The sequence below is a fragment of the Narcine bancroftii genome, chromosome 1, assembly GCF_036971445.1.
Source record: "Narcine bancroftii isolate sNarBan1 chromosome 1, sNarBan1.hap1, whole genome shotgun sequence".
Classification (NCBI taxonomy): Eukaryota; Metazoa; Chordata; class Chondrichthyes; order Torpediniformes; family Narcinidae; genus Narcine; species Narcine bancroftii.
Genome location: NC_091469.1, coordinates 237170373 through 237188916, shown reverse-complemented (window position 1 = coordinate 237188916; position 18544 = coordinate 237170373).

Below are 18544 nucleotides of genomic sequence, written 5' to 3'. Positions count from 1 at the left end.
AGTCCCCAGAAACAGACTGCGTTCCCAAGAGTCATGCCGATTTTTCCAGAATCACCCTGTATTCCCTAGTGTCACCCTGTATTCTAGAGTCACCCAGTATTCCCCAGAACCAGCCTGTATTACACTGAATCGCACTCAATTCCAGAGTCACCCTGAACTCCCCAGAATCAGACTGTATTCTTCAGAGTTACCCTGTATTACCCTGAATTACCCTGTATGTCCCTGAGTCACCCTGTATTACACAGTCAACCTGTATTCCCTAGAATCACCCTGTATTGCCAGTCACCCGTATACTCTAGAATCACCCTGTATGTCCCGGAGTCACCCTGTAGTCCCCAGAATCAGACTGTATTCCTCAGAATCACCCTGTATTCCCATGAATCAGAATGTATGCACGTGAATAACCCTGTATTTCCCAGAGTCACCATGTATTACATTCAATCAGTCTCTATTCCCCAGAGTCACCCTGTATTTCCGTGAATCGCCTGGTATTTCAGTCACTGTGTAGTCCCCAGAAACAGACTGCATTCCCCAGAGTCACCCTGATTTTCCCAGAATCACCCTTTATTACCCTGAATTACCCTGTATGTCCCTGAGTCACCCTGTATTACACAGTCAACCTGTATTCCCTAGAATCACCCTGTATCGCCAGAGTCACCCATATACACTAGAATCACCCTGTATATCCCGGAGTCATCCTGTATTCTCTAGAATCAGACTGTATTCCCCAGAATCAACCTGTATTCCCATGAATCAGACTGTATGCACGTGAATCACACTGCATTTCCCAGAGTCACCCTGTATACCCCAGAATCATCCTGTATTGCCCAGGTCACCCTGAAATCCCCTGAATCAGACAGTATTCCCCAGAGTAATCTTGTATTCCTCTGAATCAACTGTATTCCAGAGTCACCCTATATTCCCTGAATCAGAATGTATTCCCCAGATTCAACCTGTATCCCCCTGTATCACCCTGTATTCCCCAGAGTCAATCTTTATTCCACAGTCACCCTGATTTCCCCAGAATCCGGCTGAATTTCCCAGAATCACCCTGTATTACCCTCATTCACCCTGTATCGCAAAGTCACCCTGTATTCCCCACAGTCATGATGTATTTCCAGACTCACATTGTAAACCATGAGTCACCGTTTATTCCCCAGAATCACCCTGTATTCCAGAGTCAACCTGTATTATCCTCAACCAGTATTCTCTAGAATCAGACAGTATTCCACAGAATAACACTGTATTCCACTGAATCAACTTGTATTTCCAAGAGTTTCCCTGTATTCCCCTGAATCATCCTGTATTCCACAGAATCAGACTACAATCCCCAGATTCACCCTGTATTCCAGATTCACCCTGTTTTCCCCAGAATCACCCTGTATTCTCCTGAATCACCCTGTATTCCAGGATCACCCAGAATCCCCCAGAAGCATTCTGTATTCCCCAGAATCACAAGTTATTCACCAGAGCCACCCTGTATTCCATAGCCACCCTGATTTAGACAGAATCACCCTGTATTTCCCAGAGTCACCATGTATTTCTGTGAATCGCCTGGTATTTTAGTATCCTGTAATCCCCAGAAACAGACTGCATTCCCCAAAGTCACCCAGATTTCCCCTTGAATCACCCTGTATTCCAGAGTCACCCTGTATTCCGCTGAATCACGCTGTATTCCCCTGAATCACCCTGTTTTTTTTTACAGTCACCCTGTTTTCCCTTGAATCACCCTGTATTCCCCTGAATCAGACTGTATTTCCAAGAATCACCCTTTTACCCAAAATCACCCTGTATCCCAGAGTCCTCCTATATTCCCCAGAATCACCCTGTATTCCCCACAGTCACCCAGCATTCCCCAGAATCAAACTGTATTTCCAAGAATTATCCTGTGTTCCCCAGTATCACCCTATATTCCAGAATCAGACTGTATTCGTCAGAGTCACTCCATGTTCCCCTGAATCAATCTGTATTCCAGAGTCACCCTGTATTCCCCAGTGTCACTCTGTATTCCTCTGAATCACCCTGTATTTCCCAGAATCAGACTGTATTTTCCAGCATCACCCTGTATTCCCCAGAGTCACCCTGTATTCCCATGAATCACCCTAATTTCTGCAGTCACCCTATTCCAGAGTCACCCTGATTTCCCTAGTATCAGACTGTATTTTGCAGAATCAACCTGTATTTTCCAGAATCTGACTGTATTCCCCATGATCACCAGTATTCCCCAGAGTAACCCTCTATTCCCCAGAGTTTTCCAATATTTTCCAGAATCAGACTTTATCTGCTAGTGTCACCCTGTATTCCCCAGTGTTTATGCTTATGGAATAATTTTAACAATTTGAATGCAGTGACGCTGTTTCTCCTGACTGAGAAGTCATTAACCTTGGGACTTAGCTTCACTGACAAAAGGCAAAGGAGGAAAAACCCAACACCCAACCCCAACCCACCAATTTTCCCCTGCAACCGCTGCAATCGTGTCTGCCTGTCCCGCATCGGACTTGTCAGCCACAAACGAGCCTGCAGCTGACGTGGACTTTTTACCCCCTCCATAAATCTTCGTCCGCGAAGCCAAGCCAAAGAAGAAGATGTATCCATCTATCTAGGTTTGAGATGAATATATACTTCTTCTCTCAGGATAGAAAAACTTTGGAGTTTTCTATCCTGGGGGTCAGTTGAGGCTGAGTTATTGAGTTCATTTTAAAGAAAGATCAATGTGTTTCCAAATATTATGGGGATGAAGAGATATGGGGACAGTAGAAGAAAAAGGCAGCAAGGTGGAAGATCAGTCATGATCTTAATGATGGCAGAACAGGCTCAAGTGATCAGATTGACTATTCTGCTCTAATTCCTATGTTTCATAAAGTATGTCACTTTAGAAATCCAGCTAGATTGTTTACTGCGTTTTTACCAATGAGACAAATTATACGCAAGCCACAATAGTGATAGACTGGAGAACACGATTCTTTAGTGTCATACCCAAGAGATCAGGTCACGATTTTCTTTGGTCCTTCTGGAACAACCAGCATTAAATGGCCATTTTATTGCAGTGTAAATAATTCTTCCTTGAACAGGTCCAAGACTGATATTATGTGCAGATAGACATGTCTGGGTGGGGGAGGGGGAGTTTGAATCAGAGGTTGATGGATGTTAGGTGGATAGAGGTAAAGGTTAAAAAATATGGCCAGATGGGGGAGGGGAGGGGAGGGGGAAGGTAGAGACAGTTGCTGGAAGATGTTGTGGCGGCAATAATAGCAGACTGAACTGGATGGGGGAAGGCATGGGAAAGATTGTCAGATGGTCAGGCGTTTTAGGTTGATGAATGTCCTGGTAAAAAAAAAAGGGCCACCAAAAGCAATACATCCATGTCTTCCCCACTGGTGCAAACTGGACAATTGCAATAAATCCAGAGAAAGTGAAAGAAACTGGGAGAGTGTGGTGGATGAGGGCAAAAGATGTAAACAAAAATATGCAAAGTGGAAAAATCCACATTTATATATAAAGATTCAAAGCTTAATATTCTTCATTCAAATTCTGTTTGCAACATGTTGGTTTGAACATTTAAGCTCTCAATAGTTCATCCTGGTGATGGTATCATCATTAATCAAAATGTATTGTGGTTTTAAACTTTTAAATAAAATATTCAAAAACATTCCAATTACATTTTAAAAAAGAATAGATGAATTAATAGCACAGGTAGTAACGTATGAGAATGATGTGTAATAGATGTTAAAGAAACACAGTTGCAGGTTGACTAGCACAGGGCACTCAATATTCCAGGTGATTCTGGCCATCCATCCCATAGGGTGATGATGGTTCCTTTCAGTCAGTTTGTGGGTTTGATATGAGGATACCTCACTCCTCAGAAAGGAACAGCGTGTACATAAATGGATTTTAGGTGAGTAGGGATTTGCACGTCCAGTCCCACCCTCTTGATATCCCCTGCTGGATCCAGTGACATGATGAGGTCTAAGACGGCTGGCGAAAGTCCTGCTGCAGTGAATGGCCGGACCAAACTTCGATGCAAGGGATGCCCTTTCCGCGCTTCCAGGCGTGTGTTTGCTAGATGGCCTTTGACGCCACAGAAGGGTTCTTCCACCCTTTGACAGGTGTTGGTTGTCTAGCCACCCTCCGCACCAGGCAAGCAGATTGGTGGGGGAGCTGGTTTAGTCACCAACCACCTGATCATGTGACAGGTAGTACTGGGTTACATGGTACCTGTAGCACTCATACGAGTGACCTGATCAGGTTATCATTATCATCATGGCCCAGCCCCTCATGAGAGAAAATGAACACGGTGTCTTATGCCCTCACAGAACTTTTTGTAGTTGTTGGCACATGGTGATGTGCCATTGCGAATCGCAGAACATAATGCAGTTCAATTTTTTTTGCAAGGCCCTCCCAGTCAAGGCCCTCCCATAGAATGACTGGAGATCACACCTGATTACGTCTTTGTAGCGAAGACGTGGGCAGCCAACAGGGCAGGGAGCATCTGGTAGCCCACTGTAGAGGACATCTTTGGATGATTGGCCATCCTCCATATGGACAATGTGGCCAGCCCACTGCAGGCAGCGAGTGCGGATGATGAAGTCGAGGTCTGTACTTCCAGTCTTCTCCAGGACCTGGACGTTCGTGACTCTGTTGCACCATGAGTAGCCTCGGACGGATCTGAGGCAGCGGAAATGGAATGCATTAAGGAGCTGTTCTTGCTTTTTTGTATGTGACCCAGAATTCACAGCAGTAGAAAAGTGTACTCAGCACACAGGGCTGTCGACTCGGATCTTCAACTTGGTGGAGAGGTGGCAGCTATCCCACATGCAGGCTGGAGGCGTCCAAAGGTAGTGGATGCTTTTTCCAGACGTGTGTCCAGTTCTGCGTCGAGTAAGTTCATTGTTGTCATGGTGGAGCCCAAGTAGCAGAATTTCTCGATGCTGGCGAGCACTGACCCATTGATGGTAATTGATGGAGTGTCATAGATTTGTTGGATAAAGACGACTGTTTTGCCCAGGCTAATTTTCAGACCAAATTCAGCGCAGGCAGATGCAAAAGCATAACACAACACTTGCAGCTCTGTCTAGGAGTGAGCCACGAAGGCACCATCATCTGCATAGAGCAGTTCTTGAATCATAACTCTTCTGATTTTGGTCTTGGCCTGGAGCTGTGACAGATTAAAAAGTTTTCGGGATACCCTTGTGTGCAGGGCTATGCCTGAAGCCTCTGGAAAGGCACGGTGCAGAAGAGCAGAGAAAAAGATGCCAAACAGAACTGGAGCGAGTATGCAGCCCCGTTTTATGCCGCAGCGGATTGGGAACTCTTCCAATCTCGAGCCGTCGAATTGGACAGTGGCCTGCATGTTGTTGTGGAACTGGACGATGATGGACAGTAGTGTGTAAGGGCAGCCAAGATATTTTAAGACATGGAATAGGCCTGAGCGACTAACATAGTCAAAGGCCTTGGTGAGGTCGATGAAGCACACATAGAGAGGTTTGCGTTTGTCGATGCATCTCTGTTACAGTTGGCGGAAGGTGAAGACCATATCGATAGTTGATCGAAATGGTTGAAAGCCACATTGGCATTCAGGCAGTATTCTGTTGGCGATGGTTTGCAGGTGGGGGAGGATTGCACAACAGAGTATCTTGCCTACAAGGCTGAGCAATGAGATGCCACGGTAGTTTTGGCAGTCACCTTTGTTCTTGTAGAGGGTCACAATGTTCGCATCCCACAGATCTTTTGGGATGCAGTGGTGGAGCCAGCAGGTTTTGAATAGTGTTGTGAGGTTATACACTGTTTCAAAAGAACAAGTCAATGGGGAAAAAAAGGTAGGCTGGCATTGTTAATCAGGGAAGGCAAAGCAGTGTGACTTATGCTATAAAAGCAGTGGATAGTGATGTGGAATTGGCTATGGTTGAAATCATGAACAGCAGGGGAGGAAAGGCACAGGAGGGAGTAGTCTAAGAACACCACCCCCCCCCCCCCACCCCAGCCATATTGTGACTTCTAATAAATGGGAAAATAACAAGGCCTGCTTGAGGGAAATAACAATTATCATGGGAGACTTTAATCTACATATTTTGACAATTTTTAAAAACAATACAGCAGTTCTTCTGGCCCATGAAAGCCATGCTGCCCAATTACACCCAATCAACCTTCCAACCCCGTACATCTTCGAGGGTGGAACAAAACTGGAGAAGCCAGAGATACCCACACAGGTCATGGGGAGAATGTACGAACTCCTTACAGACTGTGCAAGGTTCGAACCTGTGTTGCTGACACTGGAATAGTGTTGTGGTATCTGTGGAACACACATGTTCTCCGTATCATGGATAAGCCAAACTTTCAAGAGTATCATAGAAAAGGACAGGATTATAACTAGTGCCTACAATTTAACTAAGGTTTAAGATTCCTTTATTGTCATGTAATAATAGAGAAAATGTAAAAATGCACAAAATGTAATATTACACAAACCGTCAACTTTTCCTTGGCATAAAGGTACACAAAGAGGCATCACTAGCATCACCTGGTGCCCCCAACAATGAGAGAGGAGACAAAGAGAGTTCCTTCAGAAACTCTGAGTATATATGGATAAGTAAGTCCAATCATAATGATATGGGAGAGGAATGGTCTAAGGTGGTAAGTCAGTAGAACAGCGTTTCCCAAACGGGGTTCTGAGGAAGAAATAGGTAGTAATAACTAAAGTTTGTATCAACTGTTTTTATTTAATTTAAATTTAGATTACTGTTTACCTGTGTTTCTAAACAGTTGCCTTGAGGTTAACAAAACAAAATGGCATCTTGAGGCCTGATGTCATCGGCAGTGCAGATGTCAGACCTCAAGACGCCATCTTTGACCAATAAGACTTGGATTTTTGTTGGCGCGAGGCCGTCCACATTTTAAAATTTAAACTGAAAGATATTCCACATGTACAGTACTGTATTAAGAACCAAGGATCGTTGGCTTGAAAAAAGAACGCAGGATAATTCATCTGAAGCAATTACTGAGGTGCCATCGCTTTCTTCATGAAGATTCTTCCATGATGCCTTTATCTGAAAAATCCAGTGTAAAGAAACAGAGGCAGCAGGTCTTCCAATGCTGCCAGTCTTCGTTAGGTATGTGTGCGAGAGGAAGATGTGCTTCTTTGTCAAACTTTGCAAGGGCACACAACTGGGGAAACTTTTAACTGCATCAATAACTACATGATGAAGAATGCCATTCTGTGGAGAAAAAAAAGTGTTTGCACATGTGCACAGATGGAGCTTGAGTGAAGAATATCCGTCCTTGGCAAAATCTGGCATTTACCATCTTCCACGACTTGCATGTGTGAGGCTGGATTTTCATATTATGCAGCAACGAAGGAAAAATCCAGAAACTGACTTGATGCCGCTCCTGGCATAAGAATACAGTCACCTAATATTATGCCCAACATTTAAGAGGATCTCTGAGGACAAGAAATGATTCCATTCATCCCATTCAATGTAAATTAGAGGGCAACAAATGATTTCAAGGTAGAGAATGGTGAGTTTATTTACTTTCTTACCATCCTTGTGTATATATCAGGACTTTTAAACTGTAACTGACAATTTGGGTTCCGCAATTTCCACGTGCTCCCCAAAGGGTGAGCTAAAAGGTTTGGGAAGCCCTAGAGTATTCAAATGGCTGCTCTATACTGCTCAGCAAGAGTTTACCCAATAAAATAAGGGATTCGATGAGAAAGGCAAATCCATGGTTCATAAAAGAGGTAAAAAATGGAAAATTTTGAGAAAACTTAAATGCAGTATAAAAACGGTAAAAAGTTATATGGATATATAAATAGATATGTAATAACAGTGAATAAAGAAATGGCAGATGTTTAATGCTTTTTTTTGCCTAATTTATCAGTGGAGAAGACATGGGTTATCTCCCTAATAATGCATATGAGATGTGCGAATTTCAAATAACATGGCAGAACTTGCAAAATCTTAATTACGAGAGAAAATATTAGAGAAATTGAAGGTTCTAAAGGTGGACTGGTCACTAGGTGCTGATGGGCTGGGTTTTTACAGAAGTGGTTACAGAGACAGAAGATCCTTTGGTTTAAATTGTTAGTGACAAAACAAAATTAAGATATCTTTCATTCACATCCTCCTTGTCCGAAATGCTTAACAGCCATTGAAGTAGTTGAAGGGCAAAATAGTCCAAAATGAATAAAAACACGCCAAAATGGTGGAGGAACACAGCTGGTCTCGCAGTGTCCATAGGAGATATATTGCCAACGTTTTGGGGCTGCGCCCTTCTTCAAGGAATAAGCAAAGAATAAAGTTCATTCTTTGCTTATGCCTTGAAAAAGGGCTCAGGCCTGAAACATTGGCAATATATCTTTATATTACCTGCTGGGTCCAAACACCTCCCTCTGCAATTGGATTCTTGACTTTCTATCAGGGAGATTTCAGGCAGAAACAGCACCTCCAAGACCATTTTAGTGAACGTGCCCCCCACCCCCCTCCCCCACATGGCTGGGTGCTTAGTCCACAGCTGTTTACTCTGTTGACCCATGATTGTGCAGCAAAACACAGCTCGAACCACACCATCGAGTTCACTAACAACAAGTCTTGTTAGTACAAATGAAGAGGCAATGTCCAGAGATGAGATGCAGTCGGTGACAGACTGGTGCAGAGCCAACAACCTGTATCTGAACTTGAAAAAAACAAAAGGTTGTCGACTTAAGGCCACTGACCATTAATAGCTCCACTGTTGATGTCATCAAGAGAATCAAGTTCCTCGATGTGCACTCTGTGGAGAATCTCATCTGGTCCCTTAACACCAGCTCCATAGCCAAGAAAGCCCAGCAGCGCCTCTACTTCCTACGAAGGCTGAGGAAAGTCCATCTCGCACCCTCCATCCTCACAAAATTCTACAGAGGACATCCTGTGCAACTGCAGCACCACCTCGTACCTGCAGAGGATAGTGAAGTCAGCAGAACAGATCATTGGGGGCTCTTCCTACCACGAAGGACAACACTCGATGCAGGTGAAAGGAAATAAACATCGTGAAAGACTCCACACATCCCTCACGTAAACTGTTCTCCCTTCTGCCATCTGGTAGGAGGTACTGCAGCACTTGGGACCTTACGTCGAGAGTGGGCAACAGTTTTCCCCCCCAAACCATCAGGCTCCTGAATTCCCAGAATGTATGTGGAGAATGGACCCCGTGGACTTTTATTGTATATGTATAAATAACTTAAATTCTATTTTAACTTATATTTATGTAAATCTGCTCTGTGGTTCTGGAGAAAAGTTATCTTTACTGTTCAATGCATGGTATAAATGACAAATAAAGGTAACTTGACTTGATGCAAGTTCAAATCCGTCATTAGTGAAGGAATTTTCAGTTTTATCACTTTTTTTGAGCACTGTATAATAATTTTCTATAATAGATCCAAGTCATTATTTATTCTTGTAGGTAATATCGGCATCAGCATAATTTTGAGATTGTGGTGGGGAAAAGCCATTTTTAGCAGCAAATGCAGTTCACGGTAGGCCCTTTAGGACGGAGATGAGAAAACATTTTTTTACCCAGAGAAGTGTGAATCTGTGGAATGCTCTGCCACAGAGGGTGGTAGAGGCAGATTCGCTGATTATGTTCAAAAGAGAGTTAGATAAGACTCTAGTGGGCAAAGGAGTTAAGGGTTATGGGGATAAGGCTGGAAAGGGGTACTGATGGTAGTGATCAGCCATGATCTGTAAAATGGCGGTGCTGGCTCGACAGGCTGAAGGGCCTACTCCAGCTCCTATTGTCTATTGTCTATTGTCTATTGTCACAGTGTTTTTGGTAGGCATTTTCAATCAAGGAACCAAAATGCATTTCCAAGTCTGATACTGCATGACTTGGAGACAAATTTGTAAGTAATAAACATTCCCATCTTTCTGTTGCCTTTCGTGTTTATCATTTTTGGTTTACAGGTTGGATGGAAGTGTAAAAGAAGCATTGGCCTAGAATCCTGCTGCGCATCTTGATGGTCCAATATATACTCCAGTCACATTGTACATGGAATGGAGTGAGGGACTCTTTGGAATGGATTGTTGATTGGTCAAGATGATTTGTCTTGAATGAAAGGGGAGTTGATGGACACGTGAGAGAGAGTAAATTGCAGAGTGACAGGGAAATAAGGAGAGGATGTGATTACAGGGAGTCAGTATGGACCTGATGGCCTTGTTCTGCTAAAATGTCAGATGTTTTCAACTTTGTTACTGTGAGTCATATTTGAACCAGACAGGGCAGGAAAAGGTTTCCTTCATTAAAGGATATCAGTAAATTATTTGCAAATTCAGAATTTGGGGATCAAGTAGCTTCATAGATATGACAAGTAATGTTACTTTTTTAACCTTTCATTTTAATTAACTGGGTTTTCATCATGGTGGTATTTGAAATCTCAAAATCATTAGTTAGTTTTCTGAATTATTCCATCAAAATATAGCTTTTTTATTAATAGAGTATTTCAGGATATTGGGATTATGATTTTCAACTCCATCTATTTTTCCAAGAGGTGTTTGAATCAGGAATGCATTATTTTTATTTTATTTTATGGGAAAGGAGGTTTGTGACCCTCTTTGTTGATATTGACCAATACCTTCAATTTTCTGTGAAAAACATAAACCAGTTATTTTGCAACATGTCGATTATTCTTTCACTTTTTACCATTTGTCCAAAATTGTTCCTGTTCTGCACTGATTTCCAGGAGATTGAGAGTGCGATTTTGTCCTTAACCCACAGGTGAATTTAATTTTACAGCTGGATTCAGTTTGTGAATTTGCAAAGGCAATGGTAAAGTCACAAAATCAAAAGAAAGAATAAAGTATATTTTGGTTAGAAATTTTTAAAAAAAAATTCTTGTGTCTGTAACATGGCTGCTGAAGTAGAGTTTAAAAGACCCTGGTATCCTATGGGCATTGGTAGATGCCAGAAAAATGAATTTTCTGGTTGCTTGAGGTTACGTGATTGTTGAACTAATTGCGAGGTGTGCCAACTTAAACTTCTGTATTGTTAACCTATTTATTTTCTGCAAATTTTTGCCGGATGCTTGAGGCTGCCGGTTGATTGAATGCCGGATAACAGGGGTATTACTGTATTCAAATAAAATACTCTGCCCTTCAAAGGAAATATATTTTACGGACATCACAAGATATATAGAATGAGGAAGACTACGATTCATCCTAACACACTGATCTGTGTAAACCTCATTGTCTTCCATCAACTTTATGAGTTATTAATTGGAGAAAATTTTGAAGTCAACGTGCTATTCATGAATCAAAGCTGTATATTTTTCATCCATTTTATTAATCTTACTTTCACCGAATTCCTAACTGAAGGCTTGGAAACTTAACTATATCTATCTAGATAAGTTAATTTTTCATTCAAGAATATGTTTTGTAAGCACATCTGAACAGGCTGGATAGTTTTAAGATAAAGAACTGTAAATCCGATTTCCCCCCCCCCCCCCCTACTTTTGAATCAATATGATGGCCAGCATGCACAGATTTTCCTCTCGTAAAATTCAAAGATTTCCCTCAAGTATCAACTACGATGTGTTTCTTTTTTGGAAATGTGTAGGGTTTCAAAAAGAAACTTGATAAAGTTTATTATGACAGGATATGTTATTGATTTATAAGGCTGAATTGAAATCCAAAATTGATTAAAGATTAGAAAGCAGAGAGTACTCTTTGACGCAGTGCGTCAAATGACTCAAAGACTTGTTGTCTCAAACCAAGGCTTTTATTCGCAAAAGACCAGAGCATATTACATCGAGGTCGACCAGTCCAGACTGACCTGGGTCTGGTTGGGAGCAGCCCTTTATGACCTGCCAGTAGGTGTGGCTACGGCTCTCAGCCATTCACTGCTTCTATATGTAAATATATGCAAATATATACATTGGTGATAATATCCTCTACTATCACATACAGGCAAGGGTAAGTACTGAATGAGGACCTTCCCAAATATTATAGAACCTTACAGTACATAAAACAGGCCTTTTGGCACTTCCATTCTGGGCTGAACTATTATTCTGCATGAAGCAAGTAGTCAAAGGCTTTATTAATCAGAAAACTTTGGCATGCCTCTACATACTGCTGGCTCACGTCCAAGGTAGGTAGGGAGGGAGGAGTCTAGGGCTCTCAGTCTTTATTAGGGGATCTTACAGAGAGAAGCTACAGGTACAGAAGGTGGGCCAGCCTGCTTGCCCAGTGAGATGATGCCTGCAGTACCGCGTTCCACCACAGTCCCCCTTACCTGAACCCAGTTCATGGCCCTCCAAACCCCTCCCATCCATGTACCTGTCCAATTTTTTTCTTAAATATTAAATTGAGCATGTATTCAACACTTCAGCTAGCAGTTCATTCCACACTCCCACCATTCTCTGTATAAAGAAATTCCCCCTAATATTTCCATTAAATGCTTTCCCTTTCACACTTAATCCTTGTCTTTTGGTTTGTATCTCACCTAACATCAGTGGAAAAAAGCCTACCTGCATTTACTCAGTCTAGACTCCTCAAATTTTTAACAAATCTCACCCCCCCCCCCCATTCTTCTACCCTCCAGGGAATAAAGTCCTAACCTGCTTAACCTTTCCTGTAACTCTGTCCCTGAAGTCTGGGCAACATCCCAGTAAATCCCTGCTCTCTTTCTCTCTTATTGATATCTTTCCTGTAGTTAGGTGACCAAAACTGCATACCATACTCAAAATTTGACCACCATTGTCTTATACAACTTTATCATAACATCCCAACTCCAGTACTCAATACTTTGATTTATGAAGGATACCAAAAGATCTCTTTACAATCCTATCTACCTGTGACCCACTTTCAGGGAATTATGTATCTGTATTCCCAGACCCCTTTGTTCTACCGCACTCCTCAGTGCCCAACCATTTACCGTGCATGTCCTGCCTGGGTTTATCCTTCCCCCTAAATGCAAAGTATCAGTGGAAGTATCTGTGATAGAACAGATCTATCACCAATGTACATAGTGTATATAGTTACTGTATCTAGACTGTGCTTCCAGCGATTGGCTGAGAGCTAAGCCACACCTATTGTTTGGGCCTTAAAGGGTTGTGTCCCTAGCCAGGTCGGATCATTCCGGACTGGTCGGCCACCTGTGAAGAGCTCCGGTCTTTTGCTAATAAAAGCCTTGGTTTGGATCAACAAGTCTTTGGTTCTTTCGACGAGCTCTACAGTATCATTACCCTTTTTCAATTAAATTAACTTACTCGACCCAGAAACAGACTGAAAATTTAATCTTGATGAAGGCTTTCAACGTGAAACATTGACAATTCCTTTCTCCTCTTCCACCCCCCCACCTCCCCTATGCTGAATTCCTCCATTCTGCTGATTTTTGCAACATTCCTACATTTCTTGGATGTTACAGGATAACAGGATTATATAATGTATTGCTGGGAAGTAAATGATAAAAGTAAAGAGATTCATGTGATGTTAACAAGAATTAAGAATGCAGATTCAGTGTATTTTACCTCTGTTTTTCATGGTTTTCCATCCACCTGTGCTCCTGTAACTGAATTTCACAACCAAGATGTCAATTTATTTCATTTTCTGGTATGGCTAATGTGATTTGAAAATTAACATAGACAAATGTTAAGTATTACGAGAAAAATAGAGTGAAAGTCAGAAGAATTTGCCTCAGTCTATCAGTCTTGTCAGACCACCTATTTGGGAATAGTATCAATTTCAGAACATCAAAACATGTGAGTTTTGCAGGAACCAAAAGGACAATCTCTAAGATTATAAATTATGAGGAAAAATGAACAAACCTGGGCTGGAACATTCGACAGCAAAGTTGCTTACATCAGGGTGCTCTTTATTGATTGCAGTTTGGAATTTAACACCATCATCCTCTCAAAACTGATCAGCAAACTCCAACTCCTGAGAGTTAACACCCCACTGTGTAATTGGATCTTGGATTTCCTCACCTCCAGACCACAATCAGTGAGGAGTGGTAAGAACATCTCCACAATCTCCATCAATACTGGAGCATCACATGGCTGTGTTCTTAGACCCCCGCTCTACTTACTTTACACCTGCAACTGTGTAGCTCGGTACGACAATAACACCTTCTACAAATTTGCCGACAATACCACGGTAGTGCATTTTTTAAAGGAAGGGGATGAGTCGACATACAGGATGGAAACTGAAAACTTGGCTGAATGGTGCACCAACAACAACCTTGCACTCAATCTCACCAAAACTAAGAAGCTGATTGTTAACGTCAGGAAAGGAAAGCCAGAGGGGTACAATCCAATGATTATTGGGGGATCAGAGGCGGAGAGGATGAGCAAATTTAGATTCTTGGGAGTCACTATCTCCTGGACCCAACACACCAATGGCATCGTGAAGAAAGCGCATCAGCACCTTTACTTCCCCAGGAGTTTGTGTAAGTTTGGTATGATACCAGAAAACCTGGAAAATTTCTACAGAGGTGTGCTGGCCGGCTGCATTATGGTCTGGTATGGGGACACCAATACTCTTTAGCATAAAGCCCTTCAAAAGGTAGAAAGCACAGCCCAGGGACATCACTAGCAAAACCTTCCCCACTATTGAGTACATCTACAGGGAATGCTGATGTCAGAGGGCAGCAGCAATTAGCAAAGACTCACACCATTGAGCATACACTCTGTTCTCACTGCTGCCATCAGGAAAGAGGTATCGGTGCCACAAGACTCACACCACCAGGTTCAGGAACAGCTACTACCCCTCCACCATCAGACTCCTTAACACCAAACTCAATCAGGGACTCATTTAAGGACTTTTACTTGCACACTTTATTGATTTTTTTGTCCTTTCTGTATTACACAGTCAGTTTGTTTACATTTGTTATTTGCTTACAGTTCTTTTATTTGTTTACATATTTATACCGCATGCAGTTTAGTTTTTGCACTACCAATTAGTGGTAATTCTGCTGTGCCTGCAGGAAAAAGGAATCTCGGGGTTGTATGTGATGTCATTTAAGTACTCTGACAATAAATCTGAAATATTTCAGGCCTAAAACTAGGCAACTGAGAAGTGAATAGAAAAAAATCTGTGCAAACTGTACCACTTCTGAATTTCTAAAACTTGTTGGAGTTCAGACACAAAGTTACAACTTCATTCCATCCTAATTTGGTTATTGAACGCCATCCTGCAAAACATAATATATTTGGATTTTCAGAGACCATGCTCTGAATCACAGCTGCTGCATCAGATGTATGACATAAACAAAACAAAGGTCTCCCTCCAACCTGCTCCCTCTGCCCAACACAGCCCTTAAGCCATGAAGGTACATGACATGATCTTTTAAACACCCTTCACTTCAGGCAGATATTGACGAAGAAATTCATAATTGGATTCAGTGCACCTTCGGAGCCTTTGATCGTATGAGAAAAAGACTATCTGGAAATCAAGATCTCAAACTCAGCATAAAGCTCATGGTGTATCAGACTGTGTCAACCGTGCCACACTACATGTTTCTGGAACATGGTCTGCAACAGAAGTGGAGAGATCCTACCAATGTTCTCTCTGCAAAAGCCTCCAAATGCATTGGCAGGAGAAGTGATCTACCATCAACGTTTCTTCTGTAAGACCAGAAGAGAGAGGAGCAGAATTAGGCCACTTGGCCCATTGAGCCTACTCTGCCATTTGCATCATGGCTGAAGTATTTTCCTGTTCAAGCTCATTATCCTGGCTTCTCCCTATAACCTTTGACATCTTTACTAATCAAGAACGTATCGACCTCCGTTTTAAATCAAATCAATGACTTGGCTTCTTATGTAGCAACAACTTCATAGATTTACAACCTCCTGACTGAAGAAACTTCTCTTTATCTCTGTTCTAAAGGGATATATTTTTATTCTGCTGCAGTGGCCTCTAGTCCTGGACTATCCCTCCACTGGAAACTTGATTTATGCCCACTCTATCTAACTCTTATCAACATTTGGAATGTTTTGCTGAGATCTCCCTCAACCTTCAAACTCCAGCAAGTACAGGTTTTTGAACCATCAAATGTTGCCTGTACTTTAACCATCTCATCCCTGCATCATTCTTGTAAACCTCCTCTGAACTCTCTCCAACACCAGCACTTCCTTCCTTCGATCTGGGGCCCAGCTCTGCTTGCAATACTCCAAATGTGGTCTGACCAACACCTTGAAAGGCTGAGCAGTAAATCTTTACCTTTATATTCATTTATATTTAAATGAATGTTAATGTTGCATTTACCTTCCTTACTATTGACTCAACCTATGTTAAACTTTAGGGCATCCTACACTAGGACTCCCAAGCCCCATTTTGTAAATAATCTGCTTCTTTATTCCTTCCACCAAAGTGTATAACCATGCAATTTCCTAGTGTATTCCACCTGCCACTGCTTCTTAGAGTGATATTTACAATTTCCCAGTGGAACCACTCCTGTATCTAGTGAATCTTGAAAGATCATTTCTATAGGTAATGTATTCACAATCTCTTCATCTACCTCTTTCAGAACCTTAGGGTATAGTCTGTTGGGTGCAGGTTACATCCATCTTTAGCTCCTTTAGGTACCCAAGAGCCTGCTTCATATTAATAGTGACTACACTCGCATCTCTCTGAATTTCTGGCTTGTCACCGGAGTCTTCCAGAGCGAAGACTGATGCAGAAAGGTTGGATCGACTAGGCTTGTATTCTCTGGAATTTAGAAGATTGAGTGGGGGTGAGGGGGGGATCTTATAGAAACATATAAAATTCTTAAGGGTTTAGACAGACTCGATACAGGCAGGTTGTTTCCAATGCTGTGAAAAACTAGAACCAGGGGTCACAGTTTAAGAATAAGGCGGTAGTTTTTTAGAACTGAGATAAGGAAAAATTTTTTCTCTCAGAGAGTGGTGGATCTGTGGAATACTTTGCCACAGGAAGTAGTCAATATTCCTTGTCAATATTTAAGAGTAGGTTAGATTTGGCCCTTGTGGCTAAGGGGATCAAGGGGTATGGGAAGAAGGCAGGAACCGATTACAGATCAGCTATGATCATATTGAATGGCGGTGTAGGCTTGAAGGGCCAAATGGCCTACTCCTGCATCTATTTTCTATGTTTCTATGTTTTTAAAAAGCCTATTCAGAATATTGACTCAAAAGTTTTCTCCTTTATTTGGAAGAATAAAAACTCTATAACAGGGGTGTCAAACTCAAATTCACGGAGGGCCAAAATTAAAAACTTGGACTAAGTCGAGGACCGAACTAAATATTTATTGAAAATTTTCAACAACATCTGCATGTTTTCTCTTCTTTCAACATATGCAATGTTAAACTTTAGGATATAACTTTAGGAGGATAATGTTACAGGTCAGGAGTAGGTTGCTCAAGTTCACCCTTTGCTTGACCTGAGGGAAACATATTTGGTCCCTGTGGAGATGTAGTCAGCATTCACAGGCTGTGTCCATTTTGGCCTGCATCAGGACTCAGCATTTCCTGCTCACTCCTCAGGCTCTAGGCCTCTATTCACCCTCGACCCACCATCCCTCTACCTGACCAGTCCTTTATCCAACCTCTACTCAACCCTCACTCCACTCTCTCTGCCTCTACCCACCCCATCCTATACACGCCTCTCTACTGCCTCTCCCCTCAACCTGTTCCTCCCTCTACCCGTCTCTCACCCTCTAATCACCCCTCCCCTACTCACCCTGCCCCTCCCCTTTTACCTCTTCCCTATCCACCCCTCCTTCTACTCATCCCTCCCTCTAACTGCCCCTCGCACCACCATAACTTCCCCTGCCCATTACTCCTCACCTACACCCTCTGCCCACCCCTGCTTACCCACCCACTCAGGCCCAGCGCACTGCCGATCAGCCTTTTGCGAACAGCCACCATCTCTCTCTTCACCTACAGGGCCGAACCAGCTGTCCCTGGGGTCCGCGCGGGTGCAAGCGCTGAAGGCTGTGGCGACCGGGAGAAGTGCGCTCGTGCTGTGGAAGGGCCGTCCGGTGCCAGTCGCGCGGGGCTCGCGCTGCCCGGGGGCTGTGCACAGCCTGCCATGCCCGTCGCGCCGACAGGAAATCCCAGGCGCTCGCCCATCCGCCGCACCGCTCGAGAGGTGGGAGAAGTGACTGGTTGTGTGGGGAGCCCTCCAACTGGCTTGCCGGCTGATGACATCGACAGACTTCTCGTGTTACAATTTCTCGTGTTACAATGGGGAAGGATGTGCAATGAAGGGGGAGGATGGTGGGGGTGACATTACCAAAAAACAGCATCGGCTCTCACTGCAGGGCGGGCCACCTCTAATACATTTTTGAAATGATCTTGCGGGCCAAATATAATTATATCGCGGGAGAGTTTGACATGTGTGCTCTATAATTAGTAAATTTCATTAACAAAAATTGAAAAAGGTTGGAGGTATGGCTCTACCTAATTTTAGATTTTACCACTGGGCTGTTAAGAGTTGTTATCTAACTTTTTGGATTTTTTATTCTGACAAATTGGATCATCCATTATGGACAGATTTAGAATTGAAACCTATGCAGTGGTATTCAGTGATCACTTTATTGGGTACCCTTCTTCCATTTAGTG